The 15,293-nt window shown below is 40.6% G+C and overlaps 1 protein-coding gene across 4 annotated transcripts in view; it reads right to left on the bottom strand.

Moving 5' to 3' along the window:
- FAM110B (family with sequence similarity 110 member B) overlaps nt 1-15,293 on the bottom strand; it is a 117,199-nt gene that overhangs the window by 58,442 nt on the left and 43,464 nt on the right. Inside the window, exon 1 of one of the 4 annotated variants that reach the window (XM_049820687.1) lies at nt 3,812-3,922. The exons of 2 other annotated variants lie outside the window; for them this stretch is intronic. The gene's annotated coding sequence lies outside the window, so the exon portion shown is untranslated. Of the gene's footprint in view, nt 1-3,786; nt 3,923-15,293 lie in introns of those variants that run through there. One more of the 4 variants, XM_049820703.1, reaches the window with a different exon arrangement.

Here is a 15,293-nt window from a genome sequence, read left to right as displayed (position 1 = left end):
CCTTCCTCTAAACATTGCAAACGTTTGACACGCAGATGCCTACAGCCAGGCGTATTTCACCCCCTGTTAAAGTTTCTGACTCCACATAGTTAGTCCCCAGAATAACTTGTGCCAGGCGAGCGAGAGCCCTGTGGGAGGGGTGGGGCAGGGTGGGGCGGGGCAGGGCGGGGCAGACCTTCCCCACCCAGGCCTGGGCCCAGTCCCTGGGGATGGGAGCACCCGGTGCCTCCGAACTGGGGCTGCAGCAGCCGTCTGCGTACAGAGAACGTGGTCACATTTCTGACCCCGTTAATTAGTGCGGCTGCATCAGTGCGGGAAGAGCATCATGACAATAAGGCCTTCCCAGCTTAACGTACGCCTTGCTGAGCCTGCAGAGGGAATGTCCACCGAGAAGGCTCAGCCTGCACCTCCCCACCACCCAGCCCCAAAGTTTTCAGATTTAAAAGAGTAAAAGGACCTTCACCCAGCAAAATACAGAAAACAGGCTATTGATTTCCCATGAACTCTCAAAGTGTTATAATAAGCATTTATAGATGGGCTATTGAATGTCTCGACTATTTAAACAGACAGACATTTCATCAGCAAAGTAATAACTGGAGTTGGTTCCAAAAACAGAGGAAAAGGAAAAAGGAGCTTTAGGGCACAATGTCACTTTTCTCATTGTAATGTAAACCTTTACACATATATCACTTACTGCTACTCGACTTAAAAACTGTAAGGCATGTAAGTATAAATCCTGCAAAATAAACACTGTGGTAATACTTTAAATCCCTACGACTGTTTTTCAGGAGTATCTCTTTCATTGCTAACAGACTACAAAAAAAATAAAATGCATTAACCTTAAGTATCGTCTTTCCCCTTTAGACTTAGCATGGTTTTAAGTAATGCAAAATTCACTTGCACACGTAGCAGTAAAAAAGACATTACATCTCAATAAACCAGAGCTAGCGTAGCACTGTTTATTATAGGCACTCAGCTTACTGCATATATCTGTCTCCAGCTAGCAGCCAAAGCCAGTGTTTCTGAAAACACTAGTCTTCAAGGAGCATTCATATTTCTATGGGATTATAATGAGAGTACTGGTATGACATTGAAAGTGTTAACAACATATTAATTTCTACACAAACATATATTAGTGTTAGATGGTATAAGTGATTCTTTCCCAGCTATAGATATATATATATAGAGAGAGAGAGATATGAAACACTTGAGACCTTGATTTTTGTAACATACTTTTGTGCCCTTACCATACATACATATATACACACACACACACTCTGCGTTCCTGGTTGGAAAGAGAAGTTTCCCTTTCACATAGCAAAGAACTTGGAAATTTATCTACAGGGCATCATATCAGAAATAAGAACAGTTCACAGAGGCACACAACCAACATGCTATGCATGCATCTCCTAACAAAGAGTAATTAAAAACTTCTACATGAAAAAACTCACTGTCAAAACTTGAATATAAAAGCTTGAGAATAATCTGAAGCGTGCTACATTTCCTGTAGTAATATGCTGGTTATAGTTAAAGTATGTTTATGGCAACAAAGATGACAACTTTTTTAGAGAGTAATCCACATGAACTGTTGCTTCAATTTGTTTTCTTTGTTTGCCCAGAAGAAAAATGAGGTTGTAACAAAGAGAAGCAATAACAAAGTAGCTTATTCTTTGCTGTTAAGGCATTGCAAGTTTAAATTACACTGTCACCAGTTTTAGTTTCACAACTGTCATTTTTTCTGGTGATACTCACATAGATCACCACAGCTCTTTTTGGAGGTAGAGATGTCCACGCCTAAATAGCTGCTGGTGCAGCATTTCAGTTCCAGTGGGTGGTGGTATCACCTGTATCCACCAGTAAAAATATGCTAACTTTTACCGCATTTTTTCCAGCTGTGCTTTATGTTACTTACAAATAACAATAGCTCAATACATGAAACAGAAAATACCAGCCTCTCATCTCTTGAAAATAAACTGTCTGGATATGGTAAATACATAATTCAGCTGGGGATATTACTTTCTACATTTCTTTGTTACTAACATCACTGTTATTTACTCCTTCATGGGATGCTGTTGCAAAGGTCATAAAGATGTAGATAAACTACTTCAGGTAAGTCTCTGTTAAAAAAGGCAAAAGATGTAGATGAACTTAAAGCCTCTTTAATTTGGAGCAAGGAGAGAACATGAAACAGACTGAAAACAACACGTCTTCACATACGTAGTCCTCCCTGTCCAGGCATAACTGTTGCTATGCAAAAATGCCATTTTCCAGGTCTGCAGGGAAGAAAACAACTCTGCAAATAAAACCCAGGTGAACGTAGACACCAAGGTAACTACTTCAGTCAACAGAAAAAATTCAAAGAAGCTGGTACCGGCTGTGATTAAACCTCCCCAATACTTTTCCTTTTGAATACACCATCACAAATAACGAAGCATGCATATCTGTTGTCCCCACAGCCATCTAAAGTTAGCAACTTAATAAATGCCCACTTTTAAGGGTATCTACTCTGGAGGTAACACAGTTTCATACTATATAGTTTAAAAGTGAACAACTTAAATTTTGCTTTGGTTTATAAAACAGGAAAAACATTTCCATGGATAGGTGCAGAGGGAAGAGTGAAGACTAATATGGAAATAGCTCTTGTTCCTAACACCTTTCTGATCCTGGCCGAGACAATCTACTCGTACCTCAGACGCATGGTGGCAGCCAGCCAGCCAGATGACTGGTGACTTAATATACAAGTTCATGTGAGCTCTGGAGTCTGACGGAGACAAGGGCATTAACTTTGAAGTCTCGACAGTCAGCCTCAATATTCAAAAGTCATCAAATGAGGCATGACTATATTAAGAGACTTTTTTTTTTTTTTAATACTTCATGCTTGCTTCCTTCTGTTCTGAACAGCTTTCACTGTAAAATGTGTTCATAAAATATGCATGTTTTTTATAGGAAAAGTTGTCGTCAGTTGATGCGTAGGTCAAGTATGAAAAGGACTTAAATGAGTATGATGCTATGATAAATACTGTAATAGCCTCAGAATCACAGATGAAAAGATTGGCAGGTATATCTTATTTCATTCTACTGCTGAAGGCAGTTCTGACAATAAACAAGGCTTTGGGCCAAAATTCAGCCTTTGAGAACAATACAGACAGATTATATATAGATAGATAAATAAAAAATACATGTCTGTGCAAGCAAAGGCTATACTGCAATCTACCAGGCAGGGTGGCTTTAGTTTCATTTTGAACGCCACTTAAAATAAAACCCAGTGGATGAAACAAAGAATCCACCCAAACATGAAGGCTCCAGCATCTTTGTTGAAAGAACAATAGCATATTACTCCTCATCCCTCTATCTTGTTGCAAAAGAACCATCAAAATAGTTATTGCTGTGATCAAATTAAAGAACACTTCACAAAATTATTCTTTAATCAGTATTTATAGAGATTTATCTTCATATGCCAATAGTTATAAATGCTCTAATTCAATTGCTTTGCAGAAAATATCCCAATAAAAGAAATATTCCCATTAGCATAACAAAAGGCAACCAGTAATATCACTCACATGCACAGGCTCAAAATTTCAAATGAAAGCAATATTCCCGTATAAATACACTCTATTTTTGAACTAAATCCACTCAAATAATATGTTTTGTAATCTGATGGCTCTCCCACCAGACTACACTTGATAATAATGAAAGCAAGATCAAATTAAACAGATGACATGATTAACAGTATTCATTTCATGCATGACTGTTTTACCGGAGAGATAAAGACCTGAAAGTAATTACCACCAAGTAAAACTCCTTCACTGACCTCTCCTTTTCCAGCTAGCAGTCCTTAAGTACTGATGTTTTGCAACAAAGACCAGTGCCTTTCATCTGTGGGCTTTCTTTTACGCTACAAGCTGAGCACCTCTCCCGTTGCATGCACACAGTACCTCTGTATCTATGTCTGTAATGCAGCATAAAGATTACTGGGGAAACCTATCAAACCGGCAGGCAGCAACCTCGCCCGCCAATAAGCGCGAGGCACATGCAGAATCCAGCACATGCTCGCTGAGGCTCGCAGACTGTCACCGCTGCTTAGCAGGCTGCTAATCTAATTATAGCCGTTTGCCATCGCACAGGGCTGCTGAGGCACCGCGCACGAGGAAGCGAGAGCTGAACAGATTACACCTTTCAGCCGAAAGCATCGACGCTTGGGATTGTTATTTGTCTCGGTACATAAAGATAAAATTCCTGTTTGGGTTTTGTTGTTGTTTTTTCAAAACATTTGCCTATGAGGGCGTTCGTCTCCATCCCTGAAAAAAAGGATATATTTAGGAGTGCTCTTTCAGAAGCTGACCGCTTGTAGTTTGCTAGGTCTATTAGAAGGAGACAATAAAACGCAGTAGTTTACTCCACCAGTAGGAATTCTTGTTTTGAATGTGCACAGTACCAGCATCACAAACACAGCAGATCGCAGATCAGTTTATGTACAGTACTTCACCATCTACAACGTAGACCTCGGATCAGGGAGGTGCCACACGCATGCTTTCAGCGCACAGTAGCCCTACAGAAGTCAACAGGACCCGCTCCGTCCTTTACGTTTACACGTGGGCAGATACTCAGATGACCCAAGGCCTTATGTGTGTGCATCAAGCCCTAACTAAACTTTCACGAGGCTATGGTGGAAATGCCAAGGAAATTTTTGCCATTATGCAAAACAACTGAATTCATTTGGAAAGTACTTAACTGTGAGCAAATACTCCTTGGAAGCATAGGGAACTAACTAAAGTAAGCCTTAAAAAGCATCTTAAAATTGCATAAGTGCACAAAGCTAAGGAATGTTACGATCCAAGAGCCCATTGTGCATTTGAAAGATGCTGCAAGCTTCTACAATATCAGGTAATTAATCATGAAAAAAAGATACGGGCACCTGTAGTTTAGTCTTCCTTGATAGTACATTTCAATTAATCTTCACTCTGATTAGCACAAATTGGGAAACAATCTTCTGAAGTCTCCTGTTCCCACATGGTTCATATAATCACCTAAGCTCTACACTGACCAAAAGGTTTTCAGACGTCAGTGGCAAGATGGAAGTACACAGCCTGTTTCTCAGAAGTGCCAGTGGCAGCTGTCTCTCATGAGATACAGTACATTTTTCATGATTGATACTGCCGAAATATCATAATGCTACAGCATTATACATATACAAACTCCACAACACATTTTTAAGATGTTCCACTAAGCTACACATAAAACACATGCATAAACATTACACTTGCAAGACCCTGAGCCCCACTGCAACAATGAGTTCCTATGTACCCACGTGAGCATTCTTCCTAATTATTTACTCTTATCACCAGCACCATACAGTATCAGACACGGTCCAAGTGCATGATATTAAAGGTTATTTATAAACATTTTCATGTATCATACTTACTTCAGTACCAAAATTGTATTTGCTACTACATAAAATGTTCCTAACGGAACAAGACTTCCATGTGGTAACAGTGCAAGACCATATTTATTGACAGTATGTAAATAGCTGTGTCACAGCTTTCTTAATCTGCCAGTGAAAATTGCTCATAAAGAGTCGCTCTGCGCTAGAAGCAGACTTCATCTCTGCAAGAAAAATATTCTCAAAGCTATATACATCTAGAAATAAAAATGAAAGGCAGGAATAGTGACATGTTGCTTCTTGATTCAATGTTCAGTCAACATTAAGTTTTGTGTTGCAATAAACGAAGGAGGCTGTTTTATTAAGTCTTCTTTTGCAGATTACATCATCTAAGGAGCTCATCAATTTTTATAAACTGTGCTTCTTTAAAATACTGTAGAATATTCCAAGTTTCTCAGTAGTACTCCTTGAAGCCAGAAAACTAGGTATTTCATTAATAAAGGCAGGAGGAGCAGTTATACAATGGTTAAAAACTTAATTTAAAAAGAGTTCAAGAGACACGTGAAGAAGAGGTGCGCAATTATTTCATGATCAGATCCACAATGATTTTTCTAACAACAGTTTGCCAAAGGTAGGAACAGGGGAACGAGACCTATAGCCTCGACCCTAGTCCTCTGACCCAGCTATTAGGAATGCTTATATTTGCTAAGCAAAGGAAAAGACACACACACACACACACACACACACACACAATATAAAGAAAGTCAAAGAGGCTTAAGTCACTCTTTTCATCTAATCCACATTCACAGACCACCAAGGCACCTATGACCAGTGACAAAATGACCAAGAATCCTTAAAGAAGAACTAAACAGGCTTCAGCTGCCCCCAGGACTCGCAGTTTTGGCTCCCTCCCACGCAAGCTGCTAAGCCTACGCACCCGCCACCTCTGCCCAGAAGCTCCCCGAGCCCTCGCCGCTCCCTCCTGTGCGGGTCCAGCACCGCTCCCCAGCGGGCAGCCTCCTGCCTCCTCCCCGCAGAGCTGCTGGCTCCAAGGGCAAGAACAGCCCACGTCACCAGCAAGGGCTACGCCGGCAGCGTGCTCGCAACGTGCCACTGCAGCAGAGCGTCTATTCTAGGAGTTGCTTTCTTTTTTAAAACGCCATGGTGGCAGCTGCAGTCGGGGGACCCACTGGCAGCTGTGAAGTTGAATTTCAAGAGACACCCACTGGTCTCTGCAACACAATCAACATTCACTAAACCTCCGTGCTTACCTTAGCAGACCAGTCAGAAGAGTCCCAATATCTGTCTCGATTTTAACAGTCGCTCCTAATCATCGCAACTATGGGCTGGGCAAGGAAGGCATGGGGAACAGCACTGCAGGTCTGATGTTTGGAGCCAGTGGTGGTTTACGAGAGCCCACGCTCAGCAAAGGCAGGTGGCTAAAACTCCAACTGAGAGCAACGCAGAGCTCCACCAGCCTGCCCTGCCGCCCGTGGTGACCGACCGCACACAAGTGCCTGGACCTTGCACCGGTCCTGTGACAGGATACAGCCACGTTATAGGCATGCCAGCAAGAGAGGCCAAGAGAGGTTTCATGAGGACACAGTCACAAGAGACTCCTCAGCTCCAGCAAGTCTCTGTTGGAAGTGAACAAATTGCGAAAGGTAGGCGAGTTGGCCAATATTTGGCAGACTTTCATCGAAAGCAAAAGCCTGTCCCTGGCACAAGTTGCCCGCCTGTGCTGAGCTTCAAGTTCCTGCTCCTCCGCATGGGAACAGAAGGTCTGCTACAATGTTTTTAGAAATTAAAAGCAAGTTTGGTTTTCTCTAGCCCCGTTCCTTGACAGACCAGTTTCTAGCAAATTTTTCCAAAACCATATGGCGTGAGACAGATGTCCATCACAGAGGGGAGGAGAAAGAAAAGCTATGGGGGTATGATGAATTCATCATGAGACACTGAAACCAGCATCTTACAGTGAAAATTGCCTAGCTAGCACATTAATGAATTTTACACTTAATTTAGGCATATCTAAGTGAATTAACAGACGGATGACTATTTTGGGAATAAATAACTTTTTACTATGTTGTGATCACTTGTATAAGTACTTATATATCACATGATTTCAATACAAAAATATATAAAATAAAAAATTTCTGATGTGTCTTGCAACTAAACGGGTTTCACTCTGAATACCGCTTAACCTTTGACTATAAAATACACCAAATATTGCTTGGAAGCTGCTACCTCAGTTACTCAATTAGATTTTGCACAGTATAACAAACATATGGAATGAAAATGAGTTGAGCAAAAAGGTTGGTGAATCAACATACTGCATGTTTAAAGGCAATAGTGTGTATATTTCCAAGCTGTAGCCTTGAGAGGTTGAACTGAATCAATTACTCTAATGAATATTTCACTTGGTTTGATGCATTCATTAGACTTTTAGACATAAGCTAAACCATCCCATGGTTATGTATACATAACAAGCTTAAAGATTTTTGTATGGTACTTTTTAATCTTTACACAGATTAAAAGATGAGGGGACAATTTTCTGTTCCACAAGTTTGTCTACATTTCAACTTTCCTTCCCAAAGAAATTTATCTAGCATTATTTTCCTCTTTCTTTTGAAAACTACTTTTGACTTCATAATAGTTATTTGTTTGGCTCTTTTCTTTCCTAGCAAGTACTTGGTGGACTTTGGGAAGTCTGCAAATTGGTAGCAAACTCACCACAAGACCCAACATCATTTGTGGAGGAAAACAAAACACAAGCCTAGTGTTTGCCATATAAACTTTTCCCAGGAAGTCACAAATGCCAGGCTTCAAGGTCAGTACTCAGTGTGGAAAAAACTACGTTCATTTTATGGAGCACACGGATATTTCTTGGATTAATCCCGATTTCAATTGGTAAGACAGCAGTTACCTATGCATATACGCGTGTGTACATGTCAATGTTATCGATCATGTTTTGAAGTTGGTCAGCCAACCTGCAACTTCAGGGCTTTCTTTTCAAATATGCTAATTATATCCCTTAATGCCATAGACAGCACTCCTCTGGAAGCTTAATAACAGGCAGAGATGTCTCACTATTAAAGCCAGAGATTCTCTGCAGGATGGCACTAAGATTGATTACTACAGAGTATTTTTTATAGCATTCATATTCACTTTTTTCTCAGAATCATAAAAAACAAACAAAAAATCCCACACACCCACATTCCAAAGGACATTACCATCCCTCGCCTCCACAGACCTACATGTTGGCAGTATCTTCACTGAAGACCTAACTCACTGAAATGAAGATCCACCACTGCCACGTTGGAGAACCAGGGGAGGAGCAGTTAAGCTGTTAGTGTGGTGTGTTTCATTCTACCGCTGATGGATGCAGTAAAAAAGGATCTGAAGTGAAGTCTGCAGGAGGTTTACTACGCTGAGCACTTGCACTTTGGCCACACAATCAGACGTGGAAGAACACAGTAGTATTCTGCTGGTATCCTTAAGAACACAGAAATCCCAGATTCAAAGGACAGGTCATTTTAAAGACTTCACATCACCCTGAAACATGCTTCCTGTCACATACCACTCCAACACATCTCCATCTCAATGTCGACCTTCCATTTCTCCTCAAGTTCCCTCCATTTTTCCTTCAGTGCAAGTTTTCTTCCACCTCTATACCGTATTTCAGCAATCACCTCAAACTACACAAATATTCTTTGTGCCCTCTTGTGTTTCCACCCTACTTATTTTTCCCTCCACTACCCTTCTTCACAGCTAGCAGCAGAGATGCAGTTTGAACTGTCCATTTCAGAAGGCAACATACCTGTCAGCACAGCTGAGACCTTAGCAAGACCAAAACGTGTGTGCCTCCTAGCCACCACTTCATGACCTCCAGCTGACCAGCTAGATGGCCATGAACTTGATGAACCACAGAAAGGGACCACATTGCTCATCAGTAACAAAGTAAGCAGAAGAAATAGCCTTAAATAGCGCATCCAGGCCATAGATGCCACATAGTGCGTGCCTGACTCGCATAAAATCAATGATCATGACCCTAGTGAGCCAAAGATTGTAAAATATATCATAGAAAAAGCAGCCTCTGCTTCCAAACAGCCAACTGAGAAAGACACATTAGCAGACCGTAACAAACAGGTTTAAAAAGAAAGAGCAACAAAAAAAAAAAAATGAAACACGACTGATTTAAGATGCTGAAGTCCTAACACAAGGTGTAATGGTAGCAAAAGTCAACTGCTCACAAGGACACAAGAAGTTAAAACTACATTGGAACAAGCCACAAAAGGGCTTCGAAAGCAGAGATACAATTTTTGCACTTGGTATGGTGGAAAACGGGGATCCTGAGAGCATCACTTAAGCTAGAAAGCTGACAGACAAGTACAGATTTTCCTCAGTGGAAGAGCAGAAAAGAGAGCTTGCAATATAATAAGTATACTTCCAGTACCTCCACATTATTAATCTTCATCACCACTGCTGGCACTTTCTTCTCCTTCTCTATTTAGTATCATTTTCACTATGACCACCGTACTGCAATGGGTGACACATCCGATGCTGAGTATATCTAACCAAGAGATCTACAGATTGGCCCAGGGAAACTTTAAATGCAAGTCTTCCATTAGAAGACAGGTGTAATTTTTCAAAAATGCTATGCTGCTAAGAGTGCAAAAGCTGAAGGATTTAGTGTAGCATTCCTCCCTTTGAAGGAAAAACTCCGTCAGACTTGCTCACTTCTGTAATTAGGAATGTTATTTCCAATTCTGAGTAGAACGCACAGCTCTGAGGCTTTCTTTGATCTTGTGTGATGACAATGAAGACCCATCAAGCTCTCTAAAGCCCATTGTTTTTTTTATTCTTCAAAGAATGTTTTCTGCTCCCTTACATCTCTCTATGTGAGAAGGTGTTTATGTCGAGCTGCAAGATGCAACTAGAAAGCAAGTCAAGGTATGATTGTTGGAACATGAAGTGGTTCCTCGCAGATGCTAATGCGTACAGGCACTCACTCAAAACCCGCCCCACTGCCAGCCAGCTTGCTGGGAGCTCAGAGACTGCAAACCTTCGAGACTTCAAGTCTCCAGTCCACACCCATAATTCAGAGTTTCAGAGCAGCTCTCAGATCTTATTACTTTACACAAGAGTTGAAGATATTGAGCACAATGAACCCGAGAAGAAAACTAGCTTTGAATGCAACGGCTTTGGTTATCATTTCAAGGCTAAGAAGTTCGAAGACAGCTTACTAAACTTCAAGCCCTTTTAGCCAAATGTAAAACAAATTTAGATTTTAATCATAGAAAGATTGTTAATTTAATGACTAGAAATTGTGTCCATATAAAACCAGCAACTGTGACTTGCCATACCAGAACCCAGTCTCCTGGCTTTCTTACAGGAAACCAGAAGCATTTTGCTGGCATAGATGAAAAGCCTCTCCAGGAAGAGAGACTTAATTATTTAATAGAGCAAGCCAAAAGCCCTTTTATGAGAGTCTTCAGGACTCTCACTCCATATAATGTTCCTGAAAAAGAGCATACTTGCATCTTGGGCCACTTGTACACCTAGCAGTCGAAGTTCATGGGGCTGATAAGGTCGCAGACGCTTCCTCCAGAACTGCCTGTGGCTTTTATCCAGTCCTCTAATGCAAAATGAGCACAAAAGTCGTGTAACTAGGGCTATGAAAAATTAATATAAATGGGGACGGACAAGTGCCCACCCCTCAGGCCTACCTAGAGGCTCTCACTTCTTATTTTCCACCCTCATCTGACTATTTGAGCAGACACTCCGCTCCCTGCATAGTGCTTCAACTAAGGTGAGGGGGAGAGTGATGATCCTACCAAAACTAGCACAGGAGCTACGAGTGCTCTGAAGAAGACAGGCAACATGCACCAGGGGAACCCTGTCACATCCTGGGGACAAATTACTCACTGGTCTGCCTTCTCAAACCTTTCTTGGGCAAAACAGCAGGCATTTTCATCGCATTTTCTTTCCTAGGCCTGGGGGCAAAAAGTGTTGCCCAATTTCTCCGCACCACATGTCTGCATGGCACAGTAGCCTCACACAAGTCACCACTTGTAATACTACTGCTGTCGATAACCAGAATTTCTTCAGGTGGCCATCCTCATGAAGTGCTGACTGCTCAGAGGATCAATCCCAAATCAGATAGAGCCTTTTATGCCTTTGTCCCAGCTGCAAATCCCCAGCACTTCCAGAACAGGTTGGTAAAAGCACAGGCATCAGGATCATCAGTTTTACATTAAACAAAATGCAAGTACGTAACTACTTCTGTCTCACTGGCACTGTAATTTAACGCTGCTGACACACATCATTTTAGTGGGCATTTATTACTTTGGCAAGAATTTGTATCAACATAAGATCAGGAATAAAGCAGGCTAATGTTTACAGGTCTGAACCTAGTCTTCACTGCAAACTCAAATACATTTTGTGAGCACAAATATGCAGCAAGTATGCCTCATCTTTTCTAATACTGTACTCTCCGAAGGGCAGCATATTTTTGAGATCATTGGTTTCCCACTACGTCAAGCGGGTGATGTCTCAGTGGTGAGTCTTAAAAGTCCCAAACATGTCAGAGGTAGAAAGGGAAATCAGTAATCCCATAACAATATAACCTTAATAGCATAACAATAATCCTTTTTTGTCCCTATAGAAATTGAGTACAAACATGGGAAAATAAGGTCAAAAGGTGAGCACTCAAAATTAAGTGATGCCAGAACTGGAGCTTTCGGTCTGTCTCAAACATATATCTCCTGCATGCTCTGCAATAATGTAGTCTTTAGCGATCTGAACAAGAAAGCCTTATCCTTGCTCCCCAAACTTATGCCTTAATCAGGATCTAAAGAAGCTGCTGCTCCAAAGCTAATCAGCAAATAAAACACACACACATTGATACTTTCAAAGCAAATTCCAGCAGTCTGTAGTCAAAACATAAGCAGCATAACCACAGTAAAAGCACTGCTAGAGAAGGGAAACATGAGCAAGTTTCAAAGTTGCATGTTTAACACTGTACGTATTATTCGTATTTTATAACGGAAACCACGTAACTATGAAAAACACTGCATAACTTAAAAACCATCATAATTTCTATACACAGTTGGACTGCTGCATGCAATCCCACCATATTCCACCCACTACCATAAATATTCATATTTGAAAGGACTGAGGGGAAGCAACATAAATACCCCTATGCATAGTACTGAGTTTTCACACTGATCAGTTCAGCGCATAGGCTACAGCGTGTGCATGGCTAACCTGCAAATTCTAACCATTTATCTCTCTTAAAGTAGTCGAGCTATTCTGAGTACTTACAGCTGCCCCATTTATATAATTCTGTATTTGTTTCATTAAAAACAAATTGAAATAGCTTTGAAATATTGATGTTGAGAAGAATTTTGAAGGCTCATTTTCTCTTTGGGTACTTAGAATATCATCATCTCTTGTGGTAAACTAGTACACTGCATCAGGAAACAGTAGCTTCTACTATTGTTTTGCACATCATCAATAAAGTGAGACCAAAACCCAGCCAAATTAGATGACTGATTTCTTTTTCAAAATTCTACTTTATAAGTTCGGGTAAAGAATTAACTATGTTCAGAAGTCTGTACTCATTCAGAATTTGGGATTTAAATTGACTTTTACAGATCTGAAAGTGCATAAAGGAAAAGTCTGAAAATTATTTTTCACATTTTGCAGTAGTCACAAAATTTTTTTAGGTCTCTGTATACTTGTTTTTTCAACTCCCAAAACTAGTGAAAGAAGGGAGTTGGAGTAAAACCAGAGACTCCTTAAAGTCTTCTGAATGATATCACATATTAGAATATCTCATACCTCCCAACCCATGACATCCCTCCAGCCTTCCTGCAGCTGAAGTCTGAGTTAATGTTAGGCAGAACTTCCAGGTAACTTCCTCAAGTAAATAAAAATACAAGAGGAAAAAGTATCAAGCCAAACTAACTGGGAATATGATATGTGAGATGGTCTGGAGATTAAAAAAAATAAAGCCTAAAATCTGTAGAAGCTGCTGGCAGTGAAAAAGATGCATGCCTGCACTTGAGAAGTTCACGATGTCAAAAAAAAAGCCCCAAAAGAACAAAACCAAAAGGGAATGAAAAAAGCATGTGCCCAAAAGAAAGGGGCAACAACATCTACACCTAACAGGTATTACTAGGCAGAGAACTCCAGAAAACAAAGGATGCGTTCCAGGTGGCAGTACATCTTCGCTCACCTCATGAGCTTTCAAAGCACGCCAGAGACAGATCTACAAAACTTGTGAGGAAAAAAGTAAAACTGCCATTGTTGTATACATTATTTGCATCTCACTACTACAAATCTCAGGGGAACTTACCCGTAACTACTCTAAAAACAAAATTATCCAGGCAAGATCCTTCCCAGCAGCAACACAAGCAGCAGTTCCTACTTGCCAACTGTATTTCTTGCAGTGTGGACATAACTTTTTTACAGATAAATAGATTTAATTTACATAGTCTTCAAGGCAGCCAGATAGAAAAACAGTATTGATTTCTTGTCTGACCTCCCGCAATTCAGCACTTCGATCTACTGAGCTAAAAAGGCAGACGCCCCAACCCGTGGTTAAATACTGTAGTCTGCAGCACACAGCATTTCCTCAATGGAGGAGGAAAGCAGTTATGGCCGACCAGGGTCATGCCTTGGCAAAGACCAACCACCAAACTGCAGGCACCACTGGAGGTGGTCGCTAACTGGGACACTGCCAGCAGAGCAGACCTCACAGCAAGAAGCAGAGAGAAGGCACCTCTTCTTAAAAATGGTATCGCCCCCAACTGAAAAGTGTAACCTCTTGGCAGGTGGGGTTAAGTATTTTGTGTTTAAAGGTACTGTGAAAGAAGACAGAGGACTTATCCTCCACATGCCCTGACCATCAGAAGAAAGAACCTGTGAAGAGCCTGCAGAGGCTGTACTCATGAGAACACTTGGGAACACTTCCCACGTTGTTTTGGGTTTTTGTTTTGCTAAACATTAATGAAACTCACTGTAGCTTACAACTGAGAAAATGAAGATAGAAACAAGGATAAGAAGATAGAACAAAGCTAAATATAGGTATAGTTACCTGATGCTTTAGATAACTGGTGAGTCATTTGAGTACTTGCACTAGAATTAAAGCGTTCGAAAATTAAAGGCTGCTGGTGCTCAGTCTATAAAAGAATGCAAGACTACATTACCTGCATATCCAGGTTACATCTCACAGATCCTTTTTTTCCCCCCTCCTCCCCAAGATTACCTGTATTTTATGTTACAAGATGAATCCATTTTGTTCTTTATACAAAGTTCTTTAACACAAGGAGTACCATTCATTTGAAGAGACTCAAAATATTAAGCTATCATCGTTCAGTACTCTTCTACATAAACACATTCTGCTTCCCTTAACACTGACATTTAAAACGTTGACTGTGACCAAAATAGGTGAGCGAGTGCAGGAGCTTGGCATAATCATAAGCAAATGTTCAAGAAAATGTGATCTAATACTCGTAATTTAAAATTATCTTGCAATCTGCCTTACAAAGTAAAGAAAACAAAGATATCATTCAAGTGAGTCAACATTTTCATTACAGGCTGCCTATCACGGTGAAAACTCAAGTGAATGAGCATTGCAAAAGAGCATGTTCTTGTAGAAATAAGTTATCAAGACGTAACTTGAAACAGTCACAAAATAAGCGTGGTGTATATAGGTTTATTCATTTCTTTAAACCTGTTCTTATTAGAACACAGAAAGAGAAGACAGGCAACAAATAGAAAGCTCTACAGAGGACAAAACCCTACTGGAATAATCCACAGGTAACAGAAAACTTGATTTAGAATTGATGCAAATATATCAAGCTTGGATATCGGAATGATTACATTTTAATGTGAAGCAATTCTGGAT

The sequence above is a fragment of the Accipiter gentilis genome, chromosome 2, assembly GCF_929443795.1.
Source record: "Accipiter gentilis chromosome 2, bAccGen1.1, whole genome shotgun sequence".
Taxonomy (NCBI): domain Eukaryota; kingdom Metazoa; phylum Chordata; class Aves; order Accipitriformes; family Accipitridae; genus Astur; species Astur gentilis.
This window is presented reverse-complemented; position numbering and strand designations above follow the sequence as displayed.